Source organism: Polyodon spathula, chromosome 47, assembly GCF_017654505.1.
Source record: "Polyodon spathula isolate WHYD16114869_AA chromosome 47, ASM1765450v1, whole genome shotgun sequence".
Classification (NCBI taxonomy): Eukaryota; Metazoa; Chordata; class Actinopteri; order Acipenseriformes; family Polyodontidae; genus Polyodon; species Polyodon spathula.
The window spans coordinates 1395871-1401436 of record NC_054580.1 but is presented as its reverse complement, the minus strand read 5'-3'; the positions used below and the strand labels follow the sequence as shown (position 1 = coordinate 1401436).

Below are 5566 nucleotides of genomic sequence, written 5' to 3'. Positions count from 1 at the left end.
CCGATGCAGGACAGCAGACGCCCCTGAGCAGAGCGGGCGTGACGCCCCCAGCCGATGCAGGACAGCAGACGCCCCTGAGCAGAGCGGGCGTGACGCCCCCAGCCGATGCAGGACAGCAGACGCCCCTGAGCAGAGCGGGCGTGACGCCCCCAGCCGATGCAGGACAGCAGACGCCCCTGAGCAGAGCGGGCGTGACGCCCCCAGCCGATGCAGGACAGCAGACGCCCCTGAGCAGAGCGGGCGTGACGCCCCCAGCCGATGCAGGACAGCAGACGCCCCTGAGCAGAGCGGGCGTGACGCCCCCAGCCGATGCAGGACAGCAGACGCCCCTGAGCAGAGCGGGCGTGACGCCCCCAGCCGATGCAGGACAGCAGACGCCCCTGAGCAGAGCGGGCGTGACGCCCCCAGCCGATGCAGGACAGCCGAGCGGGCGTGCAGGACAGCAGACGCCCCTGAGCAGAGCGGGCGTGACGCCCCCAGCCGATGCAGGACAGCAGACGCCCCTGAGCAGAGCGGGCGTGACGCCCCCAGCCGATGCAGGACAGCAGACGCCCCTGAGCAGAGCGGGCGTGACGCCCCCAGCCGATGCAGGACAGCAGACGCCCCTGAGCAGAGCGGGCGTGACGCCCCCAGCCGATGCAGGACAGCAGACGCCCCTGAGCAGAGCGGGCGTGACGCCCCCAGCCGATGCAGGACAGCAGACGCCCCTGAGCAGAGCGGGCGTGACGCCCCCAGCCGATGCAGGACAGCAGACGCCCCTGAGCAGAGCGGGCGTGACGCCCCCAGCCGATGCAGGACAGCAGACGCCCCTGAGCAGAGCGGGCGTGACGCCCCCAGCCGATGCAGGACAGCAGACGCCCCTGAGCAGAGCGGGCGTGACGCCCCCAGCCGATGCAGGACAGCAGACGCCCCTGAGCAGAGCGGGCGTGACGCCCCCAGCCGATGCAGGACAGCAGACGCCCCTGAGCAGAGCGGGCGTGACGCCCCCAGCCGATGCAGGACAGCAGACGCCCCTGAGCAGAGCGGGCGTGACGCCCCCAGCCGATGCAGGACAGCAGACGCCCCTGAGCAGAGCGGGCGTGACGCCCCCAGCCGATGCAGGACAGCAGACGCCCCTGAGCAGAGCGGGCGTGACGCCCCCAGCCGATGCAGGACAGCAGACGCCCCTGAGCAGAGTGGGCGTGACGCCCCCAGCCGATGCAGGACAGCAGACGCCCCTGAGCAGAGCGGGCGTGACGCCCCCAGCCGATGCAGGATGGGCAGCCCTAGGCAGTGCAGGCTGGTCAGCCATAGGCGGTTATAAACATTATAAACTTTTTAGAAGTTAAAAAAAAAACAACAACCAGATATTAACGTACTCAATCTGTTTATAGAAGCGTTGGAGTTGATTTAAATGATAAATGTAGTAGATCCTTCTAATAGGTTCCAGTATGTACGGGATTTATGTCATTTTAAATTAAATGTACTTGATATTCTGACATTCAGAATCTTTAAACGCTGTGCCACGAATATTCACCTCTCACTGGTCAGTTTCCTTAGTTACGGCATGCGCAGTTCCAGAATCGGATCCAAAAAAACGCATCAGTGGCGCTGCTCCAGATCTGTTCAGTACAACACCTTCTCAAGATCCGGCTCCAGCGAGCCTGGCTCCCATCTGGTTTTTTGATCTCGTTAACTATGGATTTGCTCTCAAAACTATGGATACAACATTGGGGGTAACTGTCTAAATATTTTAGTTTCCAAGGTACATGCACATAAAAAGAATCCAAGGCTTTGCTCACCTGAAACAAAACAAAACAAACACAAACCCATTAGCATCAGAACTTTTCAAAGTTATTTTCAGAGGCAGCCTTGAACATCTCTGTGCTTGGAGAGACAGTGACGTGAATGCACAGCCTTGAATATAGCACATAATGTGTGTGGGCAGGCTAGTGCGTCCACGGTGCATTACATTCTGCATCCATCGTGACTCTAACACACAGGCAGCCTCTCATATTTTCTGGTTTGCACTTAAATCTGTGCTGAAACACAATCTATTTGTTAACCTATTCACTCTGGGAGAAAAACTGCATACAATAGATCCATTACTACAACTCATACAACTACTACTACTAGTAATGATAACAATAGCAACAACGACTTAAAAGAATGCACACAAATAGTTGAGAATACTTGTTTAACCCCATAAACACCACAAGCCACTTGGCAAGCACGCCCCTTTCACCCGAACGTTAGATACTTCCGTAACCCTGGTTCCCTGAAAGAGAAGATGACCACCAAGACATTACGTATGGGATAATGTATACCACAGCCGTTGCGAGGGAGAAGGAATGGCAGATATGAGGGATGCACAACACTGTCTAACCCAGAGGTTAGCGGTGAGAACTTACATCCTCAAGGACCCTTGTGCCTACAAAAGGCAAGACAGGGTCTACCACATTAAGATGGTAGAACCTGGAGAAAGTATGCGGCAGAGCCCAGCGAGCAGGAGTACAAATATCAGACATCGAGGCACCTCTGTAGAGGACCCAAGATGTAGACTACCTTCTAGTGGAGTGAACGGCGCGGGGGGGGGGGGGGGGGGGGGGGTGCGAGCCAGCACCATCATACGCAGTCGAGACTGTGTCCACAATCCACAGTGTTCCGTGACAGATGAACAGCTGGTCAGATTGACTGCAAAGGCAGTAATAGGAAAACATAGAGGCTTACACACACAGCCTTTCAGCTATGGGAGAAACACCTTCACCATGCCAGGCGGGTGACCAAGCGCGCAGAGGAGGCAGGCTGAAACAAGCCTGCTGATGCAGAGCTGGGTCCCGGTGGAGGAATCACGTTGCTACTAATTTTGCTTTTTAAACTGGAAGGCAGTAAAGAAAAAACACACATACGCACACAACAGCAAAGCTGTGAGGGTAAAATAGCGGTCACCACGGCAGCGCGTTTAACTGCTTTTTTTTGTTTTTTTAAACCAGCGTGCCAAGTAGGCGGGCTGAAACAAGCCAGCGTGAGCAACTCAACAGCGGGGAGCAGCAGAGCTGAGTCCCAGTGGAGGAATCGCGCTTGTACTATTTTTTTTATTTCTAAACTGCAAGGCAGTGAAATAAAACCACACATACATGCACACAACAGCAAGCCTTGAGGGTAATGCAACAGACACCACGGAACTGGAATTTTTAAGCACACCGAGAGGGCGGGCTCAGGCAATCCAGCAGAGTCAACTCCACAGCGGGGAGCAGCAAAGCCAGGGTCCGGTGGAGGATCACACTTCTCTTTTTTTTTTAAACTGCAACAGCAGCAGTAAAGCAATGTAGGATGTTAAACAGAAAAAGCATAAACACAGCGCAGTAACTTGACATGGGTGTCTAGCCTGGACTAAGTGCAGCCACACGACCAGCCTACAGCAGAGTGGAGCACCGTCTACAGGCGGAGGGCAGCAAGGCACCTCGTGCACTGAGCACCGGAGGGCGCTATGCGCACCGGGTTACTAGACACCTGCCTACCGAGCCCCGTGTGCACAGAGTACCGAAAGCCCTCTGTGCACAGTGTACCATGCAGCAAAGATCTTGCACTAGTTGTGTGGCAGTGGCTAAGCACGGCGTGCACCATGTGTCCTGGGCACCGTGCATTCCCACAATAGCATTTTAGCAAGTGGGTACCGTGCACAGCACGTACCAAGAACTATATGCACCATGCACAGTGTAGCGCTGTAACTGTGCACTGATGCTGAGGCGCTGGGCACCGTGTGCACCGAGATATCTAGGCAGCCGCGGGTGACTTCACAGGCAGTCACTCACACAAGACAGACAGATAACAAAGACAGAAAGGCAAAAGGCTTGGGCTTTTCAATGTCATTGATTCGGGGAAAACTGCGAGCCAGCTTTCAGCACTAATGCAAGGGAAATACAATCGACTCGAATTGATTCGAGAATTTCTTTTCTAGCAACACGCTCAGCAATACATAGAGGTCTTACCTTAACATCTTGAGCAGGATGAAGTGAAATGGCTTCTATAGGATGATAGTTTTATCCCCTCGGTGGGTGGGACCAAGTACATCATCCCAGGAAGGGGCCTATGGGCAGCTCTGGTATAGAGAGCTCAGAAATACCTGCCCAATGGGCAGGCACATCCCATATGTACTATATTGGTGGTCATGTTCAAATTGAAAGGGAACGCCTATGGATAAGAAGATTGTAGGTTTGATTCCTACTTGGCACGAGGCTTTTTCGACATGCATTTTTTCCCTCGGCTACTTGAATGAAATTACAACTTTTATTCATGAAAGTCATACATAACATATTCAAAGCAGAAACACTGTATTTGCTTCAAAATTAATCTTTATTTTCTTATTTGTTTTAAAAAAGAGAACATATCATAAACATGAGAAACTGCAATAAAATAAACTTTAGGCAATAAACTTCCATGTAAACAGGTGTAGAAAGCTGTATGCACATATACAATTATAAAACATAAATAACCAGTTATAAAAGTATCACATAACTTATGCAACGTGAAAGCGCTTTGAGAGACACGGCTCTGCCTGTATGTTCAGAGTTCTATAACAGCTTTCAAAGTACAATCTAGGCAGAAAAAACGCTTAAAAACTTTAACAGTGCAGTTGCCACAGACTACCTTTACGCAATGGGCGCAGACATCAAAAGTCCTGCTTTTACTGCATTTAGCAACTTGGCATTGTCTTTTATTCCGTGTGCCAGTGGGCACAGCCTGTCTGAAGGTTGCGGGGCATTTGCCAGCCTGATTTCTTGTGTCTTAACGAAATGTTTCTGTCCTAGCTCCAGAGCTAGCTGTAAAATCAAGTCCCTCCTTGTTATTGGCTTGCCCATGCACTCCTTGTACAAAACCAAAGCGTGGGTGGTTGCATGGGCCAAATCATTATAAAAAAAAGAGCCACAGGCCACCATTGACAGAACACAGCCGTGCCATTTGATCCAGTATATCTAAATCGTACTTCGTAGCGTTGTAAAATGCAACTGTCTCTGGCTTTCGTTTAGCATCATTCCCGATGGTCAATCATCTGTGCAAAGAGCTTAGAACACGATTTTTTTGCACCATCACGCTAAGTTTGGCACTGTTGTTCTGCCTGAGAAATTTAGTGTAAATACGAATAATATATATGTTGTGTAGAATGACTTTCATCAGTGTTTCAAGCCCTCAACAGGATTACAATATATTATTTCACAACGAATTTGATTTAATTACAAAGCCCAGACTAAGTTGTAGGTTATATTGTATTGATTTCAATATGCCACATAAACTGCGTATCTGGCGTTTGAAGAAGCAAGTGCTTATAACTTATTGATGTTTACAATTCTGCAGCTGAAGCACAGTGTGGATAGTTAATTAAAATATTTAGTAACACTTAAGAACGGACATGCACGAGATATTCATACGCGGAGAAATTTAAATTGGAATTGCAAAAGCCCTTCAAAAAACGGCTATGGCAGGGCTAGTGTTAACAGCGCTTCATCAACACAAGGGCCAGTGGCGCAATGGATAACGCGTCTGACTACGGATCAGAAGATTGTAGGTTCGACTCCTACCTGGCTCG

At 50.8% G+C, this 5566-nt stretch overlaps 1 non-coding gene across 1 annotated transcript; it reads left to right on the top strand.

Moving 5' to 3' along the window:
• The first annotated feature begins 5493 nt into the window (after positions 1-5493).
• Positions 5494-5566, top strand: trnar-acg. The gene has a single exon. It is a non-coding gene; the product is annotated as a tRNA-Arg (tRNA).